The sequence below is a fragment of the Callithrix jacchus genome, chromosome 16, assembly GCF_049354715.1.
Source record: "Callithrix jacchus isolate 240 chromosome 16, calJac240_pri, whole genome shotgun sequence".
Classification (NCBI taxonomy): domain Eukaryota; kingdom Metazoa; phylum Chordata; class Mammalia; order Primates; family Cebidae; genus Callithrix; species Callithrix jacchus.
This window is the reverse complement of record NC_133517.1, coordinates 10,162,851-10,180,049: the sequence shown is the minus strand read 5'-3', so window position 1 is coordinate 10,180,049 and position 17,199 is coordinate 10,162,851. Positions and strand designations below refer to the sequence as shown.

At 33.7% G+C, this 17,199-nt stretch overlaps 1 pseudogene across 1 annotated transcript; it reads right to left on the bottom strand.

Moving 5' to 3' along the window:
* Positions 1-1,007: 1,007 nt before the first annotated feature.
* LOC103791310 (G patch domain-containing protein 2-like) lies at positions 1,008-15,833 on the bottom strand (annotated as a pseudogene). Its single transcript, XR_008477066.2, has 4 exons — positions 15,163-15,833; positions 11,779-11,960; positions 11,216-11,295; positions 1,008-11,086 (listed from the first exon to the last, which is right to left on the bottom strand). The product of XR_008477066.2 is annotated as a G patch domain-containing protein 2-like (transcript).
* Between the last annotated feature and the right edge of the window lie 1,366 nt (positions 15,834-17,199).

Sequence of the window (17,199 nt, the reverse complement as noted above, 5' to 3'; positions counted from 1 at the left end):
TATCGCTTCCCAATCCTGTCACCTTTTTCTATTTCTTTCCTAACCCCTTAAACCTGCAGGCCACAGTGTGCGATGTTCCCCTCCGAGTGTCGATATGTTCTCAGTGTTGAACATCCACTTATGAGTGAGCATACGCAGTGAGGTGTCTGTTTGCTGAGAATCATGGTTTCCAGTTTTATCCTTATCCCTGCAAAAAACATCGACTCATTCTTTTTGATGGTTGCATAGTATTCCATGGTATATATGTGTAACATTGTCTTTATCTAGTCTATCACTGATGGGCATTTGGGTTAGTTTCACATTTCTGTTCTTGTAAACACGGCTACAATGAACATATAGCCGTGTCTTTATAATAAAATGATTTATAAACCTTTGGGTATATACCCAGTAATGGTATTGTTAGATCAAATTGTATTTCTATATTTGGATCCTTGACGAATTGCCACGCTGTCTTCTTCAGTGGTGGAAATAATATACACTCCCACCGACAATGTAAAGCCTTTCCTATGTCTCCATATCTTCTCCAGCATCTCTTGTCTTTTGATTTTTGTAATTATCGACATTCTAAGGGAGGTGAGGTAGTATCTCAATATAGTTTTGATTTGCATTTCTCCAATAACCAGTAATGATGAGTTATTTTTATATGTTTCTTGACTGCATAAATGTTTTCTTTTGAAAAGTGTGTGAATATATTTTTGGTCCACTTTTTTTATGCGGCTGATTTTTTTTATCTTGTGAATTTGTTTAAGTCCTCTGTAGATTCTAAATATATGTTTCTTGTCAGATGGGTAGATTGCAAAAACATTTTCACATTTTCCTTGTTTCCAGGTCACACTATTGATGTTTTCTTTTGCTGTGCAAAAGCTCCTGTGTTTAATTAGGTCTCATTTGTCTATTTGCTGCCATTGCTCTTTGTGTTTCAGCATAAAGTTCTTGACCATGCGTATGTTCTGCATGGTATTTCCTAGGTTTTTATGGCTAAAAACACAATTAGGCAAGACATCAAGTTTCTCAGTCAAATGTAGTATATACTTATTTATTCATCTGACAAATAATATAAAATACTTTTGTGAATTTTTTATAAGTATTTTTGTGAATTGAAAAATTAATTTGTTAAGGATATATATAAATGAGATAAAATGAGATGAAACCTAAGTAATACACATTTAGTTTTTAAAGAACAATTTCTAGATTAAATACTTCAAAATTGAATGAAATATAAAATACACCTCAGAAAAACCAAGTAGACACCATTAAATGTTACTACACAGACACAGGTAACTTAAAGGTAAGCACTCCTGCAAGTTCAGCATTGTATGGACCTGTGATATTTCAATGGTAAACTGTCTATGATTAAATATGAGATCTAAATATGAAGTTCTAAGAGAAGATTAATGGCACAAGTCATTACTCCTTTGATATGCAAAAAGAAAACAAAACAAAAACACAAACACAAAAACATCATCAAATTGACCCTATTAAGTCCTGGTCAGTGCTTCAGGTACTTGGGATTCAACAACAACAAAAATTTTACAAGTTTTATTGGTTTAAAACATACATAAATACCTGTTGGCATCTTTGGATTCTCAGAATCCCCTTTCCTGGATATCAGTCAACAAAATATCTGGTTGGCATTCTCTAACTATAGTAAAGAAAATTTCTATCTATATGATTCCATTATGAATTTTCAGTTCTTCAAACTGACCTTCAGTTGGAGGACTTGCAGGTGACTTCCATATAGAAAGTGCTTGTTAACTATTATTTGGAAGTGTTATGCCCATCAATGATTTTGAATTTTCCTGATACTAGATATATGACATATCTGAAGGGAAATTAGAAAATTGAATTTTATAGACCATCAGAATAATTCTATCAGCAACAAGAAAGGCAGAAAAACAGAGTAGAAGCTTCCTAGAAAGTAAAATGTTGGCCGCATTTGTTTCCCGAATTTTGATTTTTTAAAAATAATAATAATGGGGAGTCTAACAATGTCGTCACCATTTTAAGAAACAACTACAAAAAGGTGTTGCGTCTTCATTTGTGAAGTCAAATGGTTACCAATCAGCAGCCTTAATTTTGAAAGAGCATTTTAAAACATATTTCAAAGGTTTCTTAGGGTATAAAAGAGAAGAAAAGTTTTTAAATAATAATCATGGTCTAAGAAATATTTTTAGAAAACCTCACATTTGCAAATCAAGGGATTCATTAAAAAGTCTATAGATTATAAATATATCTCAAAAACAAAAATATAAATCTAAAACAAATCATTTCTTTTTTAATAAAGGAATGACTTAAGATTTGGTATGCAAATACTAAAGTAAGAAAAATAAAAAGCAGAAAGCATGGTATTTCATGCATTTTAAAAAATGTAATAAAAAGGCTAGTTATACTGCATAATATTTAATTTGCCATTAAAACAGAAGAGTAAACTGGTAACCTCTGCAGCAAAGTTCTTATATATTAAATATCAGGACATACATTATAATGAAATCTAAAGGGAACGTCCAATATACTATATAAATAATTAGCATCTGCAAACTTTCTTTAAAAAAATTATTCAGGAGTTACAAAGAAACAGTAAATGTTTGAGGTGATGGATATCCTAATTAATCTGATTTACTACATATTGCATATGTGTTTCAAAATATAACATTACCCCACAAATACTGTCCCTATTAAAAAAACATAAAGGCAAAAAAAAAAAAAAAATCAGAATCATTAGTAGTAAAGCTGTACCTGGTAAACAAAAGTGACTTTTTTGCCATTCCCAGACCGACCCATAGTGACATTTAAAAGCTTGGGAAATCTGATCGGGAATCAGGAGAGATGGCTAAAACCTATCTCAACTTCTTGAATGAACAGGTATGAATAATGTACACCCTTGCTCCTTTCCCCAACTGTTATAAGTGCAATAAGAAGAATGGCACTAGATTTGCTAAAAATTTCAGCCTGCAAATCATATTCTCTCCAATCAACTTCATATTCTATAATTCTCTAACACTTACCCTGCTTAATTTTCTCCATGTCCATTTTTATCTCCTTATTCTCCTCCCAACCTCTGGCGGGTTTATTTTCATTCATTAAAATGTAAGCTCCAAAGAGATCCTATCTAACTTGTTCATCACTAACACCTGAGGCCCAGCGGTATCTGATACTGGCATTACCTGGTATCAAAAGTCTTTGTTAAACGAGTGGATGCCATGCAAGAGTTGATCAGAATATCAGGTACCATAAAAATGTAAGGGTTTAGTCTCATCCATGGATCCTACCTACTGTGGAACAGGCATGGATCTTAGTCTCCTGATATAGTCTTAACTTGTAATTACCTAATGTACTCTCCATACTACTGCCCATGTAACCTTTTAAAAAAGCAAATCTGGTAATTTTTAACCCCTTGGAGATTACATGGGTTCACATGCATTCCCATGGACCATAACGTCCATAAGTATCTAAACCCTGCCCACATTTTCAGCCCAACCCTCCCTAATACTACATATCACTCCACACAAGCATATCTTATACCTCAGTAACACTGGATTCACAATTTCCTGAATATTCCATGCTGTTTCAAAGTTAATCCTTGACCATGCCTTTCTGTCAATTTCCTTCCCCAATCAGTTAGTAAGCTCTAACTCATTCTAGAAGTCCCAGCTAAAAAGATCATCCTCCTTTAAGAGATTTTCCCAGAGCTTTGCTAAGTTACATGAGAAAGGAGGGGAAAGGAATGTAAGAAATACATAGGATATCATCACAGCTGAACTAAAATAGCAATGTGACAGCTATGAGGCACACTGTAAAACAGGCTGGAGAGATGATGAGGGTCCATAGAGGGCAGGCAGGGAGAAGACAGAGCAAGCAAGCAGACCAGAAGGTGCTAGAACTAGATCGGCAAGAAGGTACTGTAGACTACCTGAGAAATATAAAAAGGGAAGAAAGGATGAAAATGAGGATTGGGTTCCAGTGATTCATCTGATAGAAGCAGTAAAACACTTCATTATCATTTTTATTACGGCACACATCTTGATTGTGCTTGCCATTCGAGATACAAAGAGTGCCTGTGAGTATTTCAAAAATAATTCACACTTTGTAACCAGGCACTTCATAACCAGGAAATAAAGACTACTTAAAAATGAAAATTTATTTATATTTATTAATATTAGCAACATGACAGAAATATGAAAAACTTTCCAATTGTATTAATTTTGGCTTGTCAAAGGAAGAAAATGTAATGAACTGTTTAAGTTGTAGACATTAATGAATATTATAGATATGTTAAGATTAAATTAATGAAAAAATATATATGAAAATATCACATAGAAAAGTGTCTGGCACATAGTAAGCATCATCGTGTCTGTTATAATTACTAAATTACTAACATTCACTTTGCAAGGTTCCAGATTTCCAAAGTATCACAAACCCAAATGACAATGACATCGATAAAGTCAAGCCAGTTCAAAGACTAAGCTCTCATAGAAGCAAGAGCCAATATTTTAAATATATGAAAAATAGATGTTGTCAATTTTGGTAACACTGAAATACCAAGATTGAACACCAGTTTATACAATTTTTCCTAAAGGGTTTCTAAGGCTAAATATGGAGAATAAAATGAACATTAAAATACTGCTGACTGAATAAATATACTGTATCTGTACTATTTAAGTTTGTAAATATCTGCTCTTTTAATAAAGCATAATAAAAGAATACCAAAATAAACAGATACCATTTAAAAGAACCGAATGAAAAATTATTCAAATCATATTTTAAAATAATTATAGATATTAAATTTCTATGATATAGAATGCATGGTTGTAAATGATATCAAAATGGAGAATTTTTTTTTTTGAGACAGAGTTTCACTCTGTCACCCAGGCTGGAATGCAGTGGCATGATCTCAGCTCACTGCAACCTCCACCACTCAAATTCAAGCAATTCTCCTCCCTCAGCCCCCCGAGTAGCTGAGATTATAGGAACATGTCACCATGCTCGGCTAATGTTTGTATTTTTAGTGGAGATGGGGTTTCACCATGTTGGCCAGGCTGGTCTCAAACTCCTGACCTTAGGTGATCCATCTGCCTCAGCCTCCCAAAGTGCTGTGATTATAGGTGTTAGCCACCATGTCCTAGACCAAAATAGAGAATTTTTAAATAAAAAAGACAGTATCAAAATGTATTTTATAAAATAAATATTTATTATAATTCTATTAAGTTGTACTTTTCTAAGATACAAAATCAATTTATCTCAAAATAAGTTATTTAAAAAAGTGTCAGTTTCTGGCTGGGCATGGTGGCTGACACCTGTAATCCTAGATTATACATGATATATATTTAAAATATAATAACCATTCAAAAACACATTCTTCTTGTATTCTCCAAAGTACCCCAAAATTCCTTAAGGATATAAACATATATCAGTGCATAGGGCTTAAAATAAAGCATTTTGCTAGTAAATTCCACTCAAAAATTCTTAGATAATTAGTCATGGTCAAATTACAGTTGAGGACATAGGCTGTGTGCATTTTTAAAAAAACCATTTTAGAGTTGCTTTCCATAATGAAAGTTTTCCTTTCTCTTAGACTATGAAGTTCCCTTATGTAAATTAACTTCATTTTAAATGGCCCTTCTGGCTGAGTGTGGTGGTTCAAGCCTGTAATCTCAGCATTTTAGGAGGCTGGGGCCAGTAGATCATCTGAGGTCAGGAGTTTGAGATCACCCTGGCCAACATGGTGAAATCCCATCTCTACTAAAAATACAAAAATTAGTTGGGTGTGGTGGTGGGTGCCTGTAGTCCCAGCTACTGGGGAGGCTGTGGCAAAAGAATCACTTGACCTCGGGAGGCAGAGGTTGTAGTGAGCCGAGATTGTGCCACTACACTCCAGCCTGGGAAACTGAGCAAGATTCCGTCTTAAAAAAAAAAAAAAAAAATTAAATGGCCCTACTGTTGTAAAAGGCTATAAAGAAGACTAAATATTCCTACTCTAGTTTCCTAAGAAACAATAAAAGTTGAGCAAGACATACAGAGTAAATCATTACGGTATGATTATCATTAACAAAATGCTACTCATGTAATCCTGATTTTCTATGACTTCACAGAAAAAAATACATACAATATTCTTTTTCTCCTATAGAATGAACTGACTCAAGATTCTGAAAAAATGCAAATGATTGTGTTCAGGGTTTTTGTACAGTGAATGTAAACAGGATGCTTATTTGTACAGCATGATAAATTGGATTAAGAGCTAATGTCAACATTTGTTTCAGATTTTTGAGCTTGATAAACATATATAAATAAGAAGTCAATTAAGTCAGATTCATTTTCTGTGGCAGAATAACCATCAATACAAGCACCAATGTATTCTTATTCCAACCATACAGAAAAGTAGACTGAGGTAATTCTAACACTTTTAAATAAATTCCTATAACTCTTACATAAAATTTCCATGTAATATCATGTTGTCATCCAACAATGTATTTTAAGCTGAGTCATTTATTTCCTGATCTTTCAAAAGACTGCACAATTTGAATACTAATTTTCAGTAGACCAATGTAACACCTGTTGAAAGACCATTAATTCAAATCAAAAACGAATTTTAAAAAGCTCTGACCTACAAAAAACACTGACTTTTTAGGATGCACAGGAATAGGATATATCTTAGCTAACTGGAATGCGATGCTTACGTAAGATTACTTGGATGCGCTTTATAGGTACTATATCCCAAAACAGATTCTGCCATCATTATTCTGAGAAATATTATTCTGAATTAAGCTTAATGAACAAATTATGGAAATAGAAGAGATTTGGGCTGAATATCCCTTGAAATTAATTATCATTTGCTTCATTCTCCTAAAAATAGGGAATAAGAGATGCTAGTTAGCTGAGTTTTAACAAATTGGTACTTTACTAGGATAGTAATTCCTCTCAGCATAAAAATCTCAGGACTCTGTTTGCATGCATATGAGCATAATTAATTTTAAAAATCAGGTAGATCAAGTAGATCAGGACCCAAATCTCCTGAACAGTATAGGTTCAGGAATACCCATTAGACCTTCTCCCCGCATCATTTCAGCTATTCATTTGTAGCTATTCATTGTAGAAATGAATAGTTTAAATGATGGGGGGAGAAGGTCTATGCGGTCTGTGATCAGGATAAGAGTTTAGAGAAGTTTCCCAGTTTGCAGTTAAGTTTTAAGATTTAGTGGAGTGGCTGTCAATCTAAAATTTATTTGCAACTATGAGTCACAGATCATATTAAAGACAGAGGCCAGCTCAAATATAAATAAGGTATAAAAGAAACATAAAAGAATGCCATATAAAGTACTTTAAATATTAAATGTAAAGGCAAATTATGTATAAAATATGAACAGGCCAGTTGTGCTGGCTCACACCTGTAATCCCAACACTTTGAGAGGCTGAGGAGGGAGGATCACTTGAGCCCAGGAGTTTGAGACCAGCTTCAACAACATGGCAAAACCCATCTCTACTAAAAATATAAAAACTAGCCAGACATGTTTGCAAATGGCTGTAGACCCTGCTACTAGGGAGGCCGAAGTAGGAGCATCACTTGAGCTTGGGAGGCCGAGGCTGCAGTGAGCCTTGATTGTGCCACTGCACTCCAGCCTGGGTGACAGAGTGAGACCTGTCTCAAAAAAAAAAAGAAAAAAAAAAAAAACCAGAAAAGTTTAAGGTCCAAAATTCTACACTTTGACTCATGATACAAATGTTCTCTAAGTCCCAGCTATAGTGTTTAATATATCTAACAATTGTAACTATCATTTATTTAATATATATTATGCACCAGAGATAGTGCTGGGCCCATATTATGTATACATAATCTCATTTTAAAAACCTGATGACACTTATGCAAAAGTAAGCATTGTCAGTGTTTAACAAAAGGAAGGAAGGAGGTTCAAAATGTAACTACAACTAAAAAGAAGAACCAGAGTGTGGATTCACAAAGATCTGACTTCAAAATCTATCAATTTTCTACAATACCACTTTGCTCTCTATAAAACTAAATAGAGTCAATCTCCTTCCCATTGTGGATTCCATATTTGCAAATATGCCTACTTGCTAAAATTTATTTGTAACCCCAAAATTAATACTCATCATTTCTGACTTTTGTAGTAATTCAGTGATATGTGCAGAGCAGTGAAAAATGTGACGTGAGTTACCTGATACACATGTGCATTCCTAACAGGGGTCAATGAGGTGACTTTCTTCCTAATTGTTTAAGCTATCATACTGTAAACACGTGTCATTTTTGTGATCTAAATTAGTACCAGATTGTGTTTGTATTTCTGTGGGTGATTATTCTGTTTTAAATAGCCCCAAGAAGAGTGCTGAGAAGTGCTGTCTACTGCTTCTAAGTGCAAGAAGACTGGGATGTGCCTTAAAGAGAAAACACTTAATAGATAATCTTTGTTAAGAAATAAGTTACAGTGCTATCGGCCATGAGTTCAATGTTAATATGTCAACAATATATACTAAATGTCTTTAAACACAAACATACAGAAGACAAGGTTATCTACTGATCAGCTGGTGAACATGTTATGACCAGAGGCTCACAGAAACCTAACCCTGTCTTTCCCTTAGGAGCCATTATTCAGTATTCTCGAATTCAGTGTTAAGAGCAAAATGGCAAATAGTGAGAATCAACTGTAATACAATGGAAAACTTCCCCCCCCCAAAAAATGTTTAGATTGATATTTCAGTAAAAGATTCTCCTTCTGTCATTTCCTTCAAATATATTAGATCATTATACTTGTGCAGTCATCACTCATTTGCTTAAGGAATATTTTGTTGGCATTCTGTTTAATGGGTTGCAACTCCATGTGCTTGACTTTGCTCAGAAAATTAATCTCTCTTAAAAGCAATCTGGCTTTCCAGTGTGAAAGTCTAAGGCAATTAAATTTCACTTCTTACTACCAGATGTCATGAGTACTGTGTAAAGATGAGTGTTTTGGGAGATTATGATTTTTAAAACTAGATATTACAGTTATATGTAATATAAATAACATAAGCAACAACAAAACTTAGCAAAGGAAATCAGAGAAATATCAATAGCACAAATTGGAACTCTTACCTTTCTTGCCCAAGTCAGAGATTTTACTGAAGAAAAAAAAAAAAAAATTACAGTACTTAAAAATCCAAACAAGGACAATTCAGGGTTGAAAGAAAGAAAACCTGAAGGAGTGTATTGTCTTCAGTAAAATTTTAAATACAAAAAACGTAGACCAGAAAAACAGTTTATGGCCTAATGCACTAGTTCCATGATAAACACACATATATAGTATATCTCCATCAAGTGGAAACTTAATCACCTTTTCACAATTTAGAGAGGGAAGGCAGCTTTTAGTATGGTTAAGCCATGTATCATCAATACCATGAAGCTAGCCTATCAGTTGTAATAGCTTCTATAAAATACCACAGTGAGATTGCAATAAGCCTAGAAAATGGGCTACAAATCCCAGCTTTGCTCAAGGCAAGCAGTGAACCAAAAATAAAAATAGGTAAAACGGAACCAAGAACTAGACAGCATTCATCGAGATTCATGATTGATAAGGCAAAGTTCATAGGCTAAGGTTTTAAAGTGACTTATTCAGATCTAAAAGACAATCATACAAAATAAAACAAAAGCATTTATGTAATTCAGAAAAAAACATGAATTTTCACTCCAAAGACATAGCACAGAAAAGCTTACTTACAATTACCAACACCACACCATTGTACCTTTAAATATGCAAAGGTAAAGAGACTCAAAGTTGCATTTTATCATTCTTAATCTCTCCATATTAGACAAGCAGTCTAACAGGAGATGTCACACATTCCTGCTTCATGCATTTGCTGAAATAGTCCAGACTTCAAAAACTTTAGGTAAAGGCAATGGCAACTTAAAGTTTCTTTTCCAATCATATTTAAGTTAAATGCTGAATTAACAATTAATCCATACAATAATATAAAAATACACATATTAAATCACGTTGTTTTTCATTATTGAAGCTTAATAGAAATATCATTTTAATATAACCATTTTGAAGAACTCAAATGGTCTGAACTTATTATAGTGTCTAAATTACACCATCAATAGAAACATTACATTTCCCCCCCACTTGGTGAAAATGAGCTCATGCAAGTATTTCTGACACTCACAGTGACACATATGGTCTGCCATTCTAAAGATGTACAAGCAGCTCTCCCTTTTAAACATGATGATGTGATTCAGAATCACACAGTATTTGTTTAAAATACCAGCTTTCACATGTTTCATTAAGCTGTAAACCAAAATAATAATTTTGATGTGTTTCAGGTATCAGACAAAGCAGATAGTTTAAAAGGTAAATGATTCTACTAGTGCAGACTAGTTATCACTGTGGCTAATTTAGAAAGAGGATGATTTTTGCAGCACAATGAAAACTACACTATAAAATACAATGAGTTTGCAATACAGAGCAGATTACCCAAGTAGAAAGTAAGCTGAACAAAATACAAACTCCAGCAAAGATTATCAACCTTACCTACTACTCATCATAGCCCTTGTTAAAATACCCTGAGTAAAATGCAAATATTTTAAATAACGCTGGTTATATAAGACTTCTCTAAAAATGAACCATAAATGTCAATGCATCACGATTTTTATTTACGACAGTCAGATATGAAAAATTAATTCTTAATCAGTCACACTATAAACATTAAGGAATACTTGTTAGATTGGGAAGTTTTAAATTTCTAGCTTTGTGAGCATTTTGGCAAAGCAAGTATACATAAATAGACTCAATGTAAAAAAAAAATCATAAAAGAGAAAAATATATAAAATGTACAGTAGTTTCTATCCACCCTGGGCCAACCTAAATGCCTAGAAGGCCTCCCCAGTCAGGTTCACTTCTGACTAAAAGGAAGAATACCAGTCCTCCAGCAAAAACAGTCCCATCTTTTCATCAAAGAGGCTCTTACTTCAGTGATTATTCCTCCAGGGAAGAGGACAGGAGCCAGGTTCCCTCGAATGTCATTCCCCGGATGTTCAAAATGTAACTAATTTATTAGCATTAGAAGATTTGGTTTATAGGGGAATCTCACTGGTCCAGTTTGTAGCCTACAAAAAAAATGGATTATTTTTAAGTATAACATTAGAATATGAATAAAGGATGAGGATGTGGCTTTTTATTCCATAGAAATGAAAACATTTCCAAACATGACAATTACACAAAAAAAGTATGCCTACCATTAAAGTTGGAGTCCCTCCAGATTTTTTAATATTCTTTGAAGACATTCCATGAAGGCAACTGAGTCTAGCTTGGAAACCTGGAAAATCAAAGTACTCAATTTAGAAGATTCTATGATCGCTGGAGCATAGAAGATGATCTATCAATAGAGAATGAAAGTAAGTTGGTGGTGGCGTGAATGCCATGAATATTATTGGGGAAAATGCAAAACTCACACTTGAAAAAAATTGTAGCAATGCCTTGCGAAGTACTAATGCAGTCAGCACTTAACTATCCAGTGTTTGAACACTAGAGTAATAAATATCCAGGCCATTTCTCTTGTTCCAATTCACATTCTTATCATTTCAACATTTTCTCCATGAGCCTAGCAAGAAAACAAGTCAATTTTTCTACTAATTTGGAAGCATGATAAATGTAGTAGCTGTATTAGCGGCCAATATATTTCTTTCCAGTGTCCTGTGTTTACATTCTCTAATTTCCACTCTATCTTATCCTCTTTAAATGAATATTCCTAGATTGACCTTAAACCCATTGTATCTACCCAGGAGCCAGAGCTACTGACCTCTTCTGCTTGGATGCGACATAAGGGAAAAGAACCAGTTAAGATACTTTCAAAGACAGGATCTGGTAAATTTTTGTCTAGCTCAGTAGGATCTTCCTTTTCCCACCAGGGCACAACTCCAGTGATACCACATGCTCCACCTGACTCCTTTTTGTAGAACCAGTCACTCTGTTCATCATCACCTGTGCAAATACAAGAAACCCCCACCACCAAAGATTCAGTTTTATCATCCAGTTACACAATTAGTGTTGTCAGGTAGTAAAAAATACAAGATGGCAGTTAAATTCAAAATTAAGATCAATGACTAACTTTTACTATAAATATATAGTATTTGCACTAAATTTTTAGTGTAAGTATGTTTAAGTACTGCATGGAAAATACGTGTTCTAAAAAATTGTGTGTTATTTACCTAAAACTTAAATCGGGGATCCTATGTTTTGACAATTGCATATATAATCTATAAGAAAAACTTTTAATTTTATAAAACAGCTTCACTTAAGAAATGTTCTCTTAAGACTGTAAGTACTCCATCAACAAAAATGCAAAGTATTATGTTTTAGAACCAATTCTAAAACATGAAAAACAATAATTAACTGGTTAATCCTTTGGCAAAATCTATTAAAAAATCCACTTCAGTTACTACCCCTTCCACATTAAGAAAAAACAAACCTTAATCTGCTCCCGGGAATTAAAAAGTATTAAAACTGTGGAACCCTTTCTTTGCAGCCGATATGGGTACATAATTAGTTTAATTTCATGATTTGTATGGCGTGTAAAAGGGGAAACAGTGATGAACAGATGTGACTAAATGAAATTAATCCAATTAAGCTCATTAAGAAATAGTTTTGAAAAAGTTGATTTTAAATGAAAAGTGACAATACCTTAGAGTTTATGAAGAAACTAAATTGAATAAGTGAGATATTTTTGCCCAGCACTATCCAGTAATTCTGACTTTTCGGAACATACATGAGTGTAACCATGGAACAATAAATGATCAATTGAAAATTCAGTTTGAAATGTGTCATCAGTGAGAATCAGTATTTTGTTTTTTGAAAAAAAGGAGTTATGAAGAGCTGTATAAAGAGACAAAAATACAAAAGACGGGTGGCTTTTAAAAGAAAGAGAGACAGGCCAGGCATGATGGCTCATGGGTATAATCCCAGTGCTTTCAGAGGCTAAAGCAGGAGGATCACTTGAGATCAGGAGTTCCAGATGAACCTGGGTAAGATAGTGAGACCCTGTTTCTACAAAAAGATTAGAAATTAGCCGGGCATGGTGACATGCACTTGTAGTCCTAGCTACGGGAGTCTGAGGCAGGAGGACCCCTTGAGACCAGCAGTTTGAGGTTACAGTGAGCTATGATCGCACCACGGCACTCCAGCCTGAACGACAGGGCGAGACCTTGTCTTAAAAACAAAAAAGAGAAAAGAAAAGAAAAACAGAAAGAAACAAATAGCATTTTGAAGATGATCTGAGATTCATTAAAGTATCCTCCCCTTGATTATAAAAAGCCACCACTAATTCTGGTTTCTAAGAGAGTCATCACAATTGTCATAAACTTCTTTTGTTTAGAGAAAGATATTTCTGATTTCTAAAATATCTTACAACAAACATATTTAAAGGAAAACTGAAAATACTCTTAAGCTTCAGTTGAAAATAATTTTATGAGAAACAGCTACATTTCAACTAAGACGGAATGGAAAATTAAAGGCATTTCAAAAACTAGAGTCACTAGAGCTTGTTTCTACTGGGAAATTAATTTAAAAAATAATTTTTCAAAAAACACAATTAACAGCACTTAGAGATTGGGACTTTTACTGAGCTTTATATTAAAAGTATACAGATCAGGTTTCAGAATAAGAAAAAACCAGTCCTCACTTGAAACTGATTACCATATATCTGAATTCCAACATTATTATAGAAAGATAAAATTTTTTTTTGATGCGATACACAACTTTATTCTTCAATAGGGAAATCAAATAGTCACTGAATAAGAACTTCCTGTGAAGTCAGAGAGACCAATTAGAATTCCTGTGTTCTCTAGTATCAGGAAAGTTACTTCAACTCTATTAGTGTCAGTATCTTCATTTAAAAAACATTGGGATCTCAAAGGGATTTTTAAGAATTAATTAAGAACTTAAAGGCAAGAAAAGTGCTTAGCAATGTGAAATATAGTAAGTAACAATCAATGCTAGCATAGCATTCTAAGCCCTTCCATACTTATCCAAGATTGACAGCCTTGTCAAGGTTGATGTTTTACTTTTTTCATTTCATTTTATTACCAATATCAACATTTATAATACAATCTTGAGTAAAGACCTGTATTTTAATGAGAATTTAAGTATATTATCAAGGTAGTTCACCTTCCCATTTAGCCCGAGCATTTTAACATATTTCATCAAAGTCTTGACTTTAAAGTCTATGATCTTTCAAATAGTTATGTACCTATTTATCTAGGACAAATAGTTCACAAATAGGAAAAAAAGAATGATCACTTCATTTACATTTACTGTGCTGCCAAGAGGATGAGCAGACTAAGGAAAAAAGTGCAGGCAGCAATTACTTTGTCCTTTTTCATTACACCATTAAATAAATTTATAATTTAAAATTTACATTAGTTTTTTTCACTTGTAACTTACTGTCTTCCTCCAATGTGTTCTTAAAAAAGAGAACATTTGTGATAGGTATTTGCATGTGTTAATGGCATGATTTGTATGGAGTATAAAAGGGGAAACAATCCAGAGCAGATGCGACTAAATGAAATCAATCCTATTAAGGATTAATCCTGTCCCCTTATGAAGGTTTTCTTATTTTTCATAGCTTCAAAATACTGCCATGTTAAACACTGAAGCTTCCAGAAGTTTCAAAGATGGAAAACATAAATGATGTAAGACATTTCTGTTTAACAGTTAACATTATTGAATTCATAAAAATCATCTAATTACTTACAAACTGGATAGAATGAATAAAATGTCACAGCTGAATAAAAATGACAAATGACTTGCAAATCCACCTTTATGAATGCTTAAACAGGTTTAAATACATTTGGAATTACGTCGAGAATGAGAACCAGTTTCTTTCAAACTTGCTAAATGAGAGAAAATCAAAAAGGTACGTAAAGCTTTCTCAAACAAGATAATCCTCCCTTAATATTATTCGCTCCACATACTAGCTTTTGGAGATAATCAATTACTTTAGGTCATGAAGCCAAGACACCTTCCACAGCATATGAAAAACCAGCTGCCATACTAAATTCTAGTCCAGTAAGTAATGGGTGTAAGGTAAACGGATTGCAGTGGTCAACTCATGAAATAACCAGCAATAAACACAACTTTACAATGAAGAAGTTTTTCCAAAGAGAGAAGAAAAATATCATTTCAGTACCTTGTCTTCCCTCATCATTGGTAAACAATCCAGCATCAGTGCTGGAATCATTGTAATAACGAAAAAGAAAGAAACAGATCAAAAGAACAATTGATCTTTCAGTCATAAAAAAATTTTCTTTTATGACTGCGCCCGGCCTCAGTCATAAAATTTTAAAGAGACATGGCAGCTCAGAGATGGAACTTAAGCCTGACAAAGATCTGAAAGAAAATAAGATGATTCAGGCCGGGCGCGGTGGCTCACGCCTGTAATCCCAGCACTTAGGGAGGCCGAGGCGGGTGGATCACGAGCTCAAGAGATCGAGACCATCCTGGTCAAAATGGTGAAACCCCGTCTCTACTAAAAATACAAAAATTAGCTGGGCCCGGTGGCGCGTGCCTGTAATCCCAGCTACTCGGGAAGCTGAGGCAGGAGAATTGCTTGAACCCAGGAGGTTGAGGTTGCGGTGAGCCGAGATCGCGCCATTGCACTCCAGCCTGGGTAACAAGAGCGAAACTCCGCCTCAAAAAAAAAAAAAAAAAGAAAAGAAAGAAAGAAAATAAGATGATTCTTTTTAATCAAACTGCAAATATCCTGTTTCCATTAACTACAGAGCATATTATTTTTGGCACAGAAAACCACAGGAATCTAATGGGACCCTGAGAGTAAGCCAGATGTGACTGCAACGAGGTACTTACACAATTGATGCATTTTATTACGTGCTTTCATCAAATGCTCACTGCTCCTTTCTTATGCCATGCAATTCAGCTTGAGCCTGGAACACCACTGCTCAATAAAATGGGAAAGTTTCAATCAAATGCAGGCTAAGCCTTTCTTCAGCACATGAAATACAAGGGACTAGGATGAGATTACTTTCCATAACCACATTTGCAAATATTCTGAAAAAGACATTACTTAAGAATTCACAACAGCTCTATTAGTTCGCAAAGAAGAAAAAAGTTTAAAACAATGATAATCCACTATATCGAAGTTAAGGTCACTTTTAAGCAAAAAAAAAAAAATATTACAAATATTAAGGAAGGAGTGTTCAAAAATAACACAGGTTGTCACTGCTTCCACAGAAGGCCCAGAGTCAAATTTAACATACAAATAAAAGAAACAGCAGATATTTCAATGACATAAACAAACTGCTACTATTAGTTCTAACAGAAGTAATGCTTATATAATTGTCTACTTTAAAATACCAGGAGAACAAGGTCGTATAATGAGAGGTTTAGCTTTTTAAAAAAATTGAGTGATGTTCTTTGAAAATTCTCATTATTTCATTTTTATTGTAATTCTTAATTTCAACCAATCAGGAAATCATCCTTTTTTTTAATTAAAATACTTATTCCATTAATATGCAGAACTACATAACCTTATTTTTTAAAAAGGTATCCTAACTTGTTTTAAAGTATCTAAATTGAGAAGTTTAGGATTAAAATTCTAGATAAACTAAATCCACATACATTTTCTGAATATAATTTTTTGTTCCATTTTTTAAACCTAAATATTAATGAAGAATAAAGGAATTTGTTAAGAGGCACATTTTTATAATGAGTTCTGAATTTATACCTCTTTCTAGCTTTCTTCCAAATTAGCTGCATGTATGAAGCTCCCTATGTTGAAAAAAATATTTTCTAAGAGCATCACAACCAAATTTTCTTATTTACAAATGTATGTGCTCTTCTCTGCACCATAGTGTGAGATTATTAAAATCACCTCACAATCTTTATCTTGCTGACATTTTGCTGTCTAAACTATTACTGATACTTTCCTTTTTCCTGTGTGCCCCCATTAATAAAACTCAAATGAAGGGCCTCATATGCCTCAGGTCACATTTCCTTTTCTGAAACCCTTGAGGCAAATGTATTTAAAATTCTGAATTATTCAAATTTTAGCAAGGTATATTCTAAACTGCCTCAGAGGAGTCTGGGATAGTACTCCATTAACAATATTAATATATTTTTTCAATTAAATGAAAGAATAACCACTTTAAGTGCAAGTCAAATTAAATCTGGCCACAAATGAATTTGTTTTTCATAGCTTTTCAGAGTT